A 16,370-nucleotide genomic window follows, 5' to 3' on the forward strand; every position below is an offset into this window, starting at 1 on the left:
GGGACTGCATGTGAAGACAGGCTCCAGTGGATTGAGAGGACAAGACCAATAGTGGGTCTAACAATCAAGAAGGGGGTTCTGCACATGCCATGGAGCAGGCATGTCCAAAGTCCATTTTGGCAGGCCTACTTTGGCCCTGTCGGTCGGTTTAAGCCCCTGCGGCAGTTTATTTCCTGGGGTAAAATCCTTAAAAAAGCTCAACAACTTCAATCCTAAAAGAAACTCAACAACCCCAGCCATAAAAGAAACGCAGCAACTCTAACCCTAAAAAAAGCTCATCAGCTTTGGTTGACCCTTCACTTCATCAAATCTGGCCCCCTTTGAAAAAGGTTTGGACACCAGTGCGTAAAGTGAGCGGCAGATGGAGTTCATCAGTCTGGGAATGTAGCGAATCTACAAGAAGGAAAATTCTGATCCTAAACCTCCACTGCCTTGTGGGATATCTTTGGGAGAAGAAAAAGCTAAAGAATAAATCCTACACAAATCTGGAGGGGAGTCTCTAAAACGGTTGGATGGCGCCTTGTACGCCTCCTTCCGGCAACTCTTGCAGCCAAGCTGGTGCCAAACACATTGCTCTGCTTTCCTTTGGACCACATCAGCAAGGCTGGGGGGGGGAATCTTTTCATCTGGGCAGCCCAGGACCTCCATCCATAGTGCCCAGGCTTTGTGCCCCATGGAGGTTACCGGTGCTGCTAACACAGCAATTTGACTTCACCTCCAGAGGTGTAGCAACTATGAGAGGGCAGAAGATTCAGAGTGATATTCTATTGACCCTGCAGTTCTTCAGATGAGAACTTGGAATGAAGGCCAGTCATATCCTTTGAATGATGGGAACTGAGAGCAGACCGTGTGAGTTTGCACATCTGGCACCATGCGTGTGATGTTTAGTGGAAGCAAAGTGCCTAGGAAATGTATACTGTACCTATCCATGTGGAATGTAAAGGTGATTTGCTCAGTGTGTGTGTCACACAAGTATTGTGAATCATACATGCATATTCATATGTGGCTGCCTTGCTCACAATAAATGTTTTGTGCATGGTGGAAGAAGTCTACATCCATCCCCCATCATGTGAGGCACATTGTCACAAAATCTGGGTATGCAATATTCCTGGCTCCAAAGTGCTGACAATGAGAATGAAAAGTAATCTAAAGAGATCCCAACCCCAACCACTGAGTAAAGCAATCTCAATTTTTCACTGACCTTAAAGCAAATAATTAAATTACAATCTCTTTAATACTGTTTACTAGCATCCCGTGTAGAGGAATATATCTAAATTATGAAAATACTCTCTAAAGGCACTATGTCATGACTTTTTGTAATGTATACAATCAGCTCTCATGAATTTGCTATCATACAATGAGCTGCATCTTCTTTTTATGGTCTCTGATACAATAGATAAGATCTGATCACAGACTGATCTTTGACAAGAAGTCCATGGTGACAGCATCAGATAAACATGCCATCATGACAACTGAAATTTAGCCTGCAGAATACGAAGTGCGATAGAACTAAGCATTTGTTCTCCCTACACAATCCCGCACACTGTAGTACTAAGTACTAAGTAATAATAATAATAATAATAATAATAATAATAATAATTTATTATTTATACCCTGCCCATCTGGCTGGCCCCCCCCAGCCACTCTGGGCGGCTTCCATAGAAACCAAAAATACAGTAAAATATCACACGTTAAAAACTTCCCTGAACAGGGCTGCCTTAAGATGTCTTCTGAATGTCAGGTAGTTGTTTATCGCTTTGACATCTGCTGGAAGGGCATTCCACAGGGCGGGCGCCACTACCGAGAAGGCCCTCTGCCTGGTTCCCTGTAGCTTTGCTTCTCGCAATGAGGGAACCGCCAGAAGGCCCTCGGCGCTGGACCTCAGCGTCCGGGCAGAACGATGGGGGTGGAGACGCTCCTTCAGGTATACTGGACCGAGGCCGTTTAGGGCTTTAAAGGTCAGCACCAACACTTTGAATTGTGCTCAGAAACGTACTGGGCGCCAATGTAGGTCTTTCAAGACCGGTGTTATATGGTCTCGGCGGGCGCCCCCAAGTGTGTTCTCTGGCTTCTGCAGCTGCAAATAAAATAAAATGTGTAGATTCAAAGTATAGAGTACTGCTAAGCTATAAAATATGGCTGCTGTGTGTGTAATATATATGTGTTTGTGTGTGTGTAAAGCTCTTTGTGGTTTAGTTTTTTTCATATAACCTTAAAGATAGAGCATTCTGTAACTAATTGAACCTATTGCTCACTGGGGCAAGCTTTCGAAAAACGTTAAGATTTCCATCAGTGCACTTTTGTGGTTGACAACAAGAGTTTACTTATGAACTTTGGGGTCATTGCTCTATTATTTGCTACCCTGTCCCCTGTGAAGTAGATGTAAGATCTATATAGCTATTACTGTCTTCCAGAAAATATGGATGCATTGCCTATTGTAAATAGAATTGCATATCCTTTATGCAGTGCTATTTTTCTACAAAAAGAGGTGCCGTAACTCACCATGAATGCCTCCCTTGTTCTCTTATAATAGCAATGGTGCCCACCTGAAAGGTGCCAGAACTAAGTTCCAGTGAGTTCCAGCTGAAAAAAGCTCTGCCTTTATGGAATAAACACTGCCATCATCACAAGATGAGTGGGACAGACAGGTTAAAGACCCTAAGTCTTTGAGAGTTCTTGAAGTGTTGATTTGAGAGTTTGCAATTACATAATTTGATTTTTCACATTATCCTTTGAAGATGTTGCACTTAAGGTGTTAGTATCATGACCTACTGCAAGTGATATTTATACCTGACTTACACTCTGGCCCATGGTTTATATACTGATAAATAAACTGAACAGAAGTCACTATGGTTCAATGCAGAAGAAATTCCTCATGACCTTGAAGGCAGCATCCCCCCCCAATAAGTCATCATGTCCCCCAAAATAAATGTTTGAACAGGCCGGATGTAGTAGACTGCACAAACCAATCACTTTGGCTGTTAAAGAGTGTGTCTTTCCCTTCCTGGAGACAGCTTTGCTATAATTGAACTCTCATTTGCACGGCTTACCTAGTTTCCCTGCGAAATAGATGATTTCTTCTCAAATGTCCCCTTATCGGTGCACGTCACAAAGACATCTGCAGAGAAGATGACTGCAGCAACTCATGTCTGTAAATTCTTCCTCAGAGAGCCTGGCTGATGAGTCTGTTTGACAGTCAGTTCAAACAAAGGCTGCCGATGCAAGAATCGCACCGTGCACTATTCACTCTATTTCAAAATCTGATCTATTAAAAAAAGTTCCTCTCCTATTAAGCACCATGCACCACCACAGCCAAGACAAATATTTTGTGGCTGTCTCCATCTCAATTGCTATAATAAATCTGATCCCTTATTTGAGGCTGAAAATAGCTTTATCGTTACAGGGAGTGAATAAAAAAAAATTGAGACTTGCAATCATTCAAAGTAGTGGAGATCACTGAATAGCCTTGTCCTGAATGAGAGTATTTTAGAATAAATCAAAGACATCTACATGACAATGCACACTCTCTTTGCAAGGAAGCACACTATATAGGTATGTAAGGAAATGCCCCAAATCAATTTACAGCTGCATTATTCAAAACACATCATTACTGATGATTGCATGGATGGAAGTTGCCACAGGATTAGAGTAAATCATTTGGGCTTTTAACAACACAGTTTATAAACTCCCATGTACCGGAAAGAAATTGGGGGAAGTAGCTAAAGAAATGACATTTCATTCTTGTGTTTAGTTGGGCCTTCACTTGGTATCCCTGCAGTTGTGAAAGTATTTAAAATGAAAAAGTAAAATTATAGCAGTGCTATTTAGAGAGAAATGGAGTTAAAACAAATTTAACATTTGCAATCCTTTGGATTCAAGAAACGTGGTTCCAAGAATAGGTATTCAAACCCTCTTTCAAAAGGTATACTTCAACTCTGAAAAGTTATACACTCTCTGTGCTATACATTTAAAGCATTATTGTGCCTCTTTAAACTGTCATGGCTTCCCCAAAGAATCCTGGGAACTATAGTTGGTTATTCTTGCTGAGTGTTGTTCAGAGCTACAGTTCTCGAAGTGGTTTGCTATCCACTCTTCCAGGGAACTCTGGAATTGTAGAGGCATAGGCATTTTTTAACAACTCTCAAAACCCTTTATGGACGAAAGTTCCTTGGATGCTTTTGAAAGGGGCAAAACTAGGCTTTATTTCACCCGGGTCAAAGACCCAGTTTGGTGCCCTCCCTCCCATTTGCGCGCGCGCACACACACACACACACACACACACACAGGCTTGGGGCCTCAATGGCGCCCTTCTGGAGGCTTCACCCAGAGCAAAAAAACAAACCCCGGCTTCCCCCCTCCTTGCAAAGCTATGGCCCTTCTTTGTAGGAAGCCAAGACGGTTTAAAATGATACTGCTTTAAATGTATAATGCAGATGGGGCCTAGATAGATAGATATCTCAAATGAACCTGGGAGAAATGAAATAAAATCATTCAATCATGAGAGACCAGAAGTTATGAATTCCTTCAATTTATGCCATGAACAGTTTCTCTGCATGTCAACTTCCTATTGATAAGCTTGGAAGAAACAGCAAAGTGAACCAACCCACTCTCTACAGGGTCAGCCAAGGACATTTTGATGCCTGAGGCAACAGGCTGAGTGGGGCCTCCCCACTTTCCATACCATGTACAAAAGCCTACTGAACTAGCTCATAGAATTGTAGAGTTGGAAGGAACCACGGTGGCCATCTAGTCCAAATGTCCTGCAATAGCAGGAGTCTTTCGCCTAATGTGGGGCTTGAAGCTATGACCCAGAGATTAAGAGTCTCCTGCTCTACCAACTGAGGTATGGTGTCTGAGGTTGAATCTTACTTCAGCACTGATTATACAAAATCCTCCTCCACTGCTGCTGAGAGCAGGGGCCACAGGACAGGTTCAGAGACACACACAGCTCAATCCCCTAGACCTTTCTGTTACTGCTCATGCTGCCTAATGGTAGAACAGTCAATCCCCACAAAAGTCTATAATATTCCAGAAATATTACATCTCAAACATGAAGTGTGAAACAAAGCTTATTCCACACACACACACCCCGCCTCTTGAATCTCCTTGGAGCACAAGTTTCTTATCTCTCCCACTTTCTTCAATACTGTCTTCTCTTGTTGTGACGTCCGACAGATATGGGGAAAACCCATAATAGAAAATCATTATGAAATACATTTAACTAGATATCAGGGAAAGAGAGTTTCAAAACACTGCAAGCCATTGAAAAAGTGGAACAAGTGGCTTTCCAAAGAATAGCATGATTTCAGCAGTGTATCTTTGAAATATTACAAATGTGAAAATCTAAGAAGGTCTAGACATTGTGAAATCTTAACTTGGCAACTGAGCCCAAGACCATTAGGAAGAAGTTTGCCTGGTGCAATGTGAAGCTTTCAAAGCAATTGATGCAACGACCTTTGAAGAAATATGGGTGGGACAGTAAATTAAAGCTTGAAATTAAAAAGAGAGTCAACTGACAATGGAAATTTGCTATGCCTTTCTTGATCAGAAGCAGCAGCATGACAGAATCTTAACAGAAAGCAAGAGAAGAATCTGAGCTCCACTCACCAGGCACCAAAGACGTTTTTCAGTGAGTAGCAGATATGCACATCTGAATGTAATGGCTGAGACTGCCGTGTTCCTATTAACATTCACAATTGGTTGTTGTGAAGCATCAGTTGGGAAGAACAGGGCCCACACTGCATATAAAGAAAGTTTCATAATAATTTCCCAGCATTTGTCACCCGGGTTTCCCATTTATAGAAAGGGTGTAGATGATGCCACTTTGTGTCAGAGACTGGCTGGATCAGGAAGAATGGTGGGCACTGCCCCCCCAAGAGCCCCCCCCCAGGGATGACACAGATGATGATGACTTGGACCCAAGACAGTGGTGGTGTGACACAGGGGACCAGTCTGTGGAAGGGACAAGCTGGAAGATTCTCGGTGCAGAAGGGTTGGGTGATCAAGGGGAGTTCAGAAGAAGCAGGCCATTTCCAGGACAGGGCTGGGTGCTGAGAATCTCAGTGTGAGCACAGACTCAGACAGAGAGGAGTCAGAGGTTGCCCCTGCTTTCCGGCAGCTGGATAGTCCCAGTCCTGCTGGCTCTCCTCCTTCCGGACACCCCTTTCCTTACATCTATTTCTTTCCTACATTTTTTTTCCTTAATCAGTTCACACACATACCAGCTATTCATATTCAGACCTTTCAAACTCTGTAATTCCTCAGCAGCACTAGGAACTTATATATATTTGCTTATTGGTGCTTTGCATAGTAAAATAAACATAAAATAAGAAGTTTAGTGCATACTGTTTTCTCTCGTTTATTGTTCACTTCCTATAATCACTGAATTGGCGTTAGCAATGTCTCTTACACAAGCCCGACTTTTCCAGGACTCCTGTAATTTCTGATATATTTTTTAAAAAACAGAATGCATTAGAGTTTTCAACTTACATCGATGAAATCCGAAGGAAATAGAAGGCAGTGGGGAAGAAAACAAGGCCAGGGAGTCTGATTATCCTATGAATCTGCCAGTCTCCTAGAGTTCTTTAAGATGCTACCGTCTTGAATCACAATGATGTATCCGGAAGCATCTTGAGTGTGGGAGTAATAATTTCACAGAAGCAATTTGAACTTCCTGACAGCTGTAAAAGAAACTTAATGCTGGACCTGCAATGGATGAAACAAAATGGAATAAGTAAAGAAAAATTAGAAAGAGGCAGAAAAACCGGGAGCAGGGTTGAAAGCATAAGTAGTAGAAAATGATTTTAGAAAGCTATAAAGATCACCAGGATTCTTAGTTTGGAGTTAATTTTATTGTTCTCTGAAAATGATTGACTTATTGGACTGGTAGAGTTAAGTGTCTATAAGGCAGAAAAAGGAAAATAGCAGTTTGTTTTAGTCATGATAAACATGTTGTAGTATTTCTGTATTGCTTACTCATTAAGTTTGAGTGAATGTGTATTTTTAATTCTATATAGTGCCTTAAGGGCCTTCCTGTGTACATGCCTCCTCTCCGGATAGCACACATCAAAAAGAAAATAAGTCAAGGGTGACTGAATAGTTGGGGTAATGATACAGTGAGAAATTGAAATGTGGTGCTTCAATGGGTGAACCGCCACTTGATTTCTCTGAACAGATGCAGGGCAGCTAGTACAGCTGGCCTTAGGTAGTTCTCTCACACATACAGTGCAGTCCTGGTACTGAAGAGGGAAAAGTTCACATTGGACAGATTTCTTCTTATCTGGTGTGTGTGTGTTGGGAGTGTGCGCGAAAGCGAAGCTCTCCTTTCACCACCTCCCAGGCTTTGCTCTAAAGAAGACCCTGTGAATATAATAGCATCTTGCAAATATTTTTCCTCCAGGAATCATGATGGGAGAATGAGTTTCTACCTATGGTTTCACAAAATGTCAAATCAGAAGCAAGGGAACTGTCTTGATATCTGGAAGTGTACTGAAAACATGCTACATGTCTACTTGCCTCAGGAGCTCCACTGAACACTACTGAATATGAGTCCATCCTATCTAAACCCTGAGCCCAAGCTTTTACATCACTTGAATGGGTTGCACTGATCTCCTTAGGATCTGGAGTTTGGGAAGAAGGGAAGTCTCTGTGCCTGTTCCTTATATCAGGGACCAGGGACCTGTGGTTTTCCAGGTGTCATTTGTTGTTGTTGTTTAGTCATTTAGTCGTGTCTGACTCTTCGTGAGCCCATGGATCAGAGCACGCCAGGCACTTCTGTCCTCCACTGCCTCCCGCAGTTTGGTCAAACTCATGATGGTAGCTTCGAGAACACCATCCAACCATCTCATCCTCTGTCGTCCCCTTCTCCTTGTGCCCTCCATCTTTCCCAACATCAGGGTCTTTTCCAGGGAGTCTTCTCTTCTCATGAGGTGGCCAAAGTATTGGAGCCTCAGCTTCACGATCTGTCCTTCCAGTGAGCACTCAGGGCTTATTTTCTTAAGAATGGATAGGTTTGATCTTCTTGCAGTCCATGGGACTCTCAAGAGTTTCCTCCAGCACCATAATTCAAAAGCATCAATTCTTCGGCGATCAGCCTTCTTTATGGTCCAGCTTTCACTTCCATACATCACTACTGGGAAAACTATAGCTTTTACCATATGGACCTTTGTTGGCAAGGTGATGTCTCTACTGCTGCCTAGGTTTGTCATTGCTTTTCTCCCAAGAAGCAGGTGTCTTTTAATTTCGTGACTGCTGTCACCATCTGCAGTGATCATGGAGCCCAAGAAAGTAAAATCTCTTACTGCCTCCATTTCTTCCCCTTCTATTTGCCAGGAGGTGATGGGCCCAGTGGCCATGATCTTCGTTTTTTTGATGTTGAGCTTCAGACCATATTTTGCACTCTCCTCTTTCACCCTCAATAAAAGGTTCTTTAATTCCTCCTCACTTTCTGCCATCAAGGTTGTGTCATCTGCATATCTGAGGTTGTTGATATTTCTTCCGGCAATCTTAATTCCGGCTTCGGATTCATCCAGCCCAGCCTTTCGCATGATGAATTCTGCATATAAGTTAAATAAGCAGGGAGACAATATACAGCCTTGTCGTACTCCTTTCCCAATTTTGAACCAATCAGTTGTTCCATATCCAGTTCTAACTGTAGCTTCTTGTCCCACATAGAGATTTCTCAAGAGACGGATGAGGTGATCAGGCACTCCCATTTCTTTAAGAACTTGTCATAGTTTGCTGTGGTCAACACAGTCAAAGGCTTTTGCATAGTCAATGAAGCAGAGAGTTCTGGAACTCTCTAGCTTTCTCCATAATCCAGCACATGTTTGCAATTTGGTCTTTGGTTCCTCTGCCTCTTCTACATCCAGCTTGCACTTCTGGGAGTTCTCGGTTCACATACTGCTTGAGCCTTCCTTGTAGAATTTTAAGCATAACCTTGCTAGCATGTGAAATGAGTGCAATTGTGCGGTAGTTGGAGCATTCTTTGGCACTGCCCTTCTTTGGGATTGGGATGTAAACTGATCTTCTCCAATCCTCTGGCCACACTGCTGAGTTTTCCAAACTTGCTGGCATATTGAGTGTAGCACCTTAACAGCATCATCTTTTAAAATTTTAAATAGTTCAGCTGGAATACCATCACTTCCACTGGCCTTGTTATTTGCGGTGCTTTCTAAGGCCCATTTGACTTCACTCTCCAGGATATCTGGCTCAAGGTCAGCAACCACACTACCTGGGGTGTACGAGACATCCATATCTTTCTGGTATAATTCCTCTGTGTATTCTTGCCACCTCTTCTTGATGTCTTCTGCTTCTGTTAGGTCATTACCACTTTTGTCCTTTATTATGGTAATCTTTGTACGAAATGTTCCTTTCATATCTCCGATTTTCTTGAACAGATCTCTGGTTCTTCCCATTCTGTTGTTTTCCTCTATTTCTTTGCATTGCTCGTTTAAGAAGGCCTTCTTGTCTCTCCTTGCTATTCTTTGGAAATCTGCATTCAATTTCCTGTATCTTTCACTATCTCCCTCGCATTTTGCTTGCCTTCTCTCCCCCGCTATTTGTAAGGCCTCGTTGGACAGCCACTTTGCTTTCTTGCATTTCTTTTTCATTGGGATGGTTTTCATTGCTGCCTCCTGTATAATGTTGCGAGCCTCCACCCATAGTTCTTCAGGCACTCTGTCCAGCAAATCTAAATCCTTAAACCTGTTCCTCACTTCCACTGTGTATTCATAAGTGATTTGGTTTAGATTGTATATTACCGGCCCAGTGATTTTTCCTACTTTCTTCAGTTTAAGCTTGAATTTTGCTATAAGAAGCTGATGATCTGAGCCACAGTCAGCTCCAGGTCTTGTTTTTGCTGACTGTATAGAGCTTCTCAATCTTTGGCTGCAGAGAATATAATCAATCTGATTTCGATGTTGCCCATCTGGTGATGTCCATGTGTAGAGTTGTCTCTTGTGTTGTTGGACACCTTCCGACCTGAGGGGCTCATCTTCCGGCGTCATAACTTTTATGTGCCTGTTGTCTTTGTCCATGGAGTTTTCTTGGCAGGGATACTGGAGTGGCTTGCCGGTCCCTCCTCCGGGTGGATCACGTTTGGTCAAAACTCTCCACTATGACCTTTCATCTTGGGTGCCCTGCTTGGCATAGTTCATAGCTTCTCTGAGTTATTCAAGCCCCTTCGCCACGGCAAGGCAGTGCTCCATGAAGGGGCCAGGTGTCATTAGCCTTCAACAACCATTAGCCCCTGCGGGCATGGCCAATGGTCAGGTATGATGACAGTTGCAGTCCAACAGCAACCACTGATTCCTCAGCCCTGTCTTAACTATACTTGTTCTGTGCTAGATAATCTCTCTCTCTCTCTCTCTCTCTCTCTCTCTGTGTGTGTGTGTGTGTGTGTGTGTTTAAATGAATTCAGAATGCCTGTATATGGGGTGGGTGGAAGTTGGGAAAATTGGGTGGGGGCAGCTTGTGTTTATAGGGCTGCTATGCCCACAAGCTGTTTCCCACCTGATCATTCCTAAACCACCACCCCCGCACTGTAACTCCTTGCCCTGCATCCCAGACCTTTCCTGAGGGTCTACCAACCCTCAGGTGATGCTTTTAAGAGGAGCTAGGGTCTGAATGGGAAGGAGGGGATGTAGAAGTTTTATTGCCCAAGCATCCTTGAACGAGTGCAGCATGGACCGCAACCCTGTGCCTTTCTTTGCCAGCTTTCAGAATTTCACAACCTACTTAAATCTCAAAAGTGTTTAATGTAAGCTCTTGCAAACTTAAATGAAACACATAAGGGAACAAACAAGAGAGTTCAGTGCAGAGAAGAAGAAGAAGAAGAAGAAGAAGAAGAAGAAGGAGAAAGGAAACCATTACACAGTAATGGGTCCCTCTAATATGATTAAACATGATCAGAAACTGTTCCACGTATGAGCTAAAAAAAGCTAAACTCTCACTAATGAGGAAAACGGTAGTAAACTGTTGTGTTGAAGTTGCACAAATGTGCTATATTTGTACAGCACAGTCTTGATTTCAGAAACCAGCGGATAAGAGAGCAAGGAGAATAGATGGACAATGTATCATACATACACGTTGATCACGTGCTTGACAAGAGGAGTTTAATTTTAATTATTCACAGAAATGCTTCGCAGAGTATAGCTGTTGTAAATGTTCCATTGCATATTTAATAAATGTAATGAAGTTTTATGGGCAAATGCTGGAAGAAGTGTTCAGGCAGGCTGCTTGTAAAAAGTTTTCTGTGAGATGTGGGAAAGGTAAAAGAGATAGGGCCAACTCCCATCTCCCTTACTCTAGAGAAGCACATAAAAGACACTCAAGTTTCCTGTGTGTTTGCAATACTCCCCCAACACAAGGAAAGCAAATATTATCATTTGTCCAAGGCGACCAGCAGCCTTTTTTCACTGTTTCATGTTTCACTGTTTCATGTGTAAAATTGCTTTTTTGAACCTTTTACAAAATATGTTGACTATCAACAAGTGTCTTCAAACGCTTGTATTCTTCAGCCTTATAGTGTACCCATCATAGATTTCTAGCCTGGGAGAGGCCAGGAGGCAATCCTGAGTACCATGTTTGTCATAAAGAAGATGATCAGCAGTGATGCACATCTTGCTGTGTTTGTGTTTACAAGAATGTGGCAGTGCATGCCTACTGGATCATTCTAATCTAGTAGTCACATTCTTAAGCACATTCACATGTAAATTATTGTTTCCCACAATTCTTTTTTCTTAGTGTCACTGATGAACATGATGTTGACCATTCTTGTTCACCGTTAAGAAAACTTGCAGTAGAACTTCCATCACCTCATTTCTGCCTTTACCTGTGTGTACGTGACAGGGATAAGGAAATTCTTCAATCCTCATTCATCCCCACCTCGGAGCAGGAACGTTTGTTGGGAATAAGGTTTAAGAACATTGGAACAGTCTGCTGGATCAGACCATTGGCCCATTTAGTCCAGCATCCTGTTCTCATGGCGCCAACCAGATGCCTTTGGGAAGCCCCAAAGCACGACCTGAGTAGCATTCATCCCACATGCGATTCCCAGGAATGGGCATTCAGAGATGCTGTGTCCAACAGAGGAGGTAAAACGTAGCGATCATGGCTAGCAACCTTGTACGCCATGGATTTGTTTAATCTAGTTTTAAACCCATCCTGGTTGGTAGCCAGCTCTGCTTTCAGTTTCTCTCAGGACTAAACAGGAGGCAACACAGGGTCAGCTCTCTAGAACCTGAATATCAGCCTATGAATCAATAAAAATCAATAACCAAGAAGACTTAGCTTGATGAATCTGTCTTCAGTGGTAGAAAAATAATAGCAGGATTTTAATATTAACTTATATCAGCTGTTCATGAACTTTCCAGTAAAAAAACACATTGTTTAACGTGTTTAAAAAATGAAACACACAAATAATGCATAGCATACAGCTACATATCTGTTATTTTTTTCTTATTTGACTGCAAGCACGTGTGTGTGTGTGTGTGTGTGTGTGTGTGTCTGTCTGTCTGTCTGTGTGATCCTTTTGGGGAAAATAACACAGGATTATCACTTCCCCCTCCAGTGCAGTCAGAACACACACGCCCCAGGTGTTGATAATTGGGATTCCACCTCCCCCAGGCTCCTAGTGGCAGGGTATTCATTCCAATCACACTGGGGGTGAAAAAGATAGGACTCCCTTTCCCTGTGCTCTGTCTTCCCAATAAAAATCGCACACTCCAGGCCTGTAATTAAGTAAGGGAACACTAGATATGGTCGCTGCATGCTCATACCTAGCAAAGTTATATTTTGGCCCTTAGTCTGTACATACAGTCAACATTAATTCATCAACCATAGTTAGATCTGACTTGTGAATGAAAAGTTACTATCAGTCAAGAGAAATACCAGAGAAGACGAGATGCACAGAAAGTAATGAGTTGTTCAGAGGCTTGTTATTCGTTGTCTTGTCTAACAAGGGGTGAGACATAAAATATTACCTTCCATATCTAGAAAGCTCTCATACCAGCTCTTTTTTAAGCCATGTTCACACTACCTTAAATTTGCAAAAGTACAGCTAATCGCCCATATTGCAAAACCCCAGAGGGGGGTGGGATCCAAGCTAAATGGAAAAAGCTATATATTTGTGCGATGTGGTCTCAGCTGTGCATGTTAGTGAGTTGTTATTTTCTGTAACGTGGTCCAAATGTTCAACCAAACCTATTAGAATGCATTTTCGGGCAATCGCTGTTCTGCAGCCATCTCAGGAAGCACATCAAGGCTGATTAAGCTGATGTCTAAATTGCACTGGTTAATTTTGTTAATTCCTAATTTGCAGGTTTTCCTAACAGTGGGAAGTGTTTAAACACTAGAAAGGCACAGCATGATATAAAAAAGAGAGAAATCCTTTGTTTAAATTACACATTATGGAAAATGCTCTAGAAAAAAACCCCTCACAATTCAGTCTTCCCATGTAATGGTGCCAGCGATATTAACAGAACACCGACGGCCATATGTTGCCCAAGGTGTACAATCCACACTCATATTGGCAGGAGTTCCAGGGACTCCATGTGAGGTCTAAACAGATTCCAATTTAAATAGCCAAACTCCTGTTATTCTAATTTCCGATTAGGATTGCTGTTATTAAAGAAGGTACTTTGACATTATATAACTATTATGTAAAGGAAAACCAGGGGTACTGAGTATAATCTTGAATTATTTTAGACTTTAAAACAAGTTATTTTTGAAGATTTAAAGAGTTTAGGGGTCAAGTCATCCCATGAAAATAAGTTTAATACCACTTCTGTAGCAAAGTGATTGTTCATGTGGAGAATAAATATGCAATAAATGTTTGCATGTGTGAACTTATATTCCGCTTCAGAACAAAGCAAAGAGTCATACTAAGCAGACAAGATCACATATTCTCTGTTTATTGATGGAGCTAAGCAAGCAAGTAACTACAGGAAGATGCCATGTCATTAATACTTCTTTGCTGCCTGCCACTGTAATAACATAGTGTTAATACTGGCTGTTTCTAGATGGTAGAACCTTGCGATGACACTGGCTTTTTGAGAAATGGGGGTTGAGAGGAAATACAGCGTTATGTCTTTATGGGCTATTTCACACATTACACAGTGCCCCAGATTTGTTAAAAAATATGAATGAAACAGGCCAATCTCAACTTTCTGATAGCTAGAATTGCTTTCATGCATCCATCTCATGGACCTTTCATGCACCTCTTCATGGATCACTGCCTTGCCGTGGCGAAGGGGCTTGAAGAACTCAGAGAAGCTATGAACTACGCCGAGCAGGGCACACAAGATGAACAGGTCATAGTGGAGAGTTTTGACCAAACGTGATCCACCTGGAGGAGGAACCGGCAAGCCACTCCAGTATCCTTGCCAAGAAAACTCCATGGACAAAGACAACAGGCATATAAAAGTTATGACGCTGGAAGATGAGCCCCTCAGGTCGGAAGGCGTCCAACATGCTACTGGGGAAGAGCGGAGGGCAAGTACAAGTAGATCCAGAGCTGATGAAGCGGCTGGGCCAAAGCCGAAAGGACGCTCAGTTGCGGATATGCCTGGAAGCGAAAGGAAAGTCCAATGCTGTAAAGAAAAATATTGCATAGGAACCTGGAATGTAAGAACCATGAACCTAGGTAAGTTGGAGGTGGTCAAAAATGAGATGGCAAGAATAAATATTGACATCCTGGGCATCAGTGAACTAAAATGGATGGGAATGGGCGAATTCAGTTCGGATGACCATCACATCTACTACTGTGGGCAAGAAACTCGTAAAAGAAATGGAGTGGCCCTCATAGTCAACAAAAGAGTGGCGAAAGCTGTACTGGGATGCAATCTCAAAAATGATAGAATGATCTCGATACGAATCCAAGGCAGACCTTTTAACATCACAGTAATCCAAGTTTATGCACCAACTACTGATGCTGAAGAAACTGAAATTGACCAATTCTATGAAGACTTACAACACCTTATAGAAGTGACACCAAAGAAGGATGTTCTTCTCATTATAGGGGATTGGAATGCTAAAGTAGGGAGGCAAGAGATAAAAGGAACAACTGGCAAGTTTGGCCTTGGAGATCAAAACGAAGCAGGGCAAAGGCTAATAGAGTTCTGTCAAGAGAACAAGCTGGTCATCACAAACACGCTTTTCCAACAACACAAGAGACGACTCTACACATGGACATCACCAAATGGGCAGTATCGAAATCAGATTGATTATATTCTCTGCAGCCAAAGATGGAGAAGCTCTATACAGTCAGCAAAAACAAGACCTGGAGCTGACTGTGGCTCAGATCATCAGCTTCTTATAGCAAAATTCAAGCTTAAACTGAAGAAAGTAGGAAAAACCACTGGGCCGGTAAGATACAATCTAAGTCAAATCCCTTATGAATACACAGTGGAAGTGACGAACAGGTTTAAGGATTTAGATTTGGTGGACAGAGTGCCTGAAGAACTATGGATGGAGGCTCGTAACATCGTACAGGAGGCAGCAACGAAAACCATCCCAATGAAAAGGAAATGCAAGAAAGCAAAGTGGCTGTCCAACGAGGCCTTACAAATAGCGGAGGAGAGAAGGCAAGCAAAATGCGAGGGAGATAGTGAAAGATACAGGAAACTGAATGCAGATTTCCAAAGAATAGCAAGGAGAGACAAGAAGGCCTTCTTAAACGAGCAATGCAAACAAATAGAGGAAAACAACAGAATGGGAAGAACCAGAGATCTGTTCAAGAAAATTGGAGATATGAAAGGAACATTTCGTACAAAGATTACCATAATAAAGGACAAAAGTGGTAATGACCTAACAGAAGCAGAAGACATCAAGAAGAGGTGGCAAGAATACACAGAGGAATTATACCAGAAAGATATGGATGTCTCGTACACCCCAGGTAGTGTGGTTGCTGACCTTGAGCCAGACATCCTGGAAAGTGAAGTCAAATGGGCCTTAGAAAGCACCGCAAATAACAAGGCCAGTGGAAGTGATGGTATTCCAGCTGAACTATTTAAAATTTTAAAAGATGATGCTGTTAAGGTGCTACACTCAATATGCCAGCAAATTTGGAAAACTCAGCAGTGGCCAGAAGATTGGAGAAGATCAGTCTACATCCCAATCCCAAAGAAGGGCAGTGCCAAAGAATGCTCCAACTACCGCACAATTGCACTCATTTCACACGCTAGCAAGGTTATGCTTAAAATTCTACAAGGAAGGCTCAAACAGTATGTGGATCGAGAACTCCCAGAAGTGCAAGCTGGATTTAGAAGAGGCAGAGGAACCAGAGACCAAATTGCAAACATGCGCTGGATTATGGAGAAAGCTAGAGAGTTCCAGAAAGACATCTACTTCTGCTTCATTGACTATGCAAA

This window comes from Podarcis raffonei, chromosome 3 (genome assembly GCF_027172205.1).
Source record: "Podarcis raffonei isolate rPodRaf1 chromosome 3, rPodRaf1.pri, whole genome shotgun sequence".
In the NCBI taxonomy this organism is placed as follows: Eukaryota; Metazoa; Chordata; class Lepidosauria; order Squamata; family Lacertidae; genus Podarcis; species Podarcis raffonei.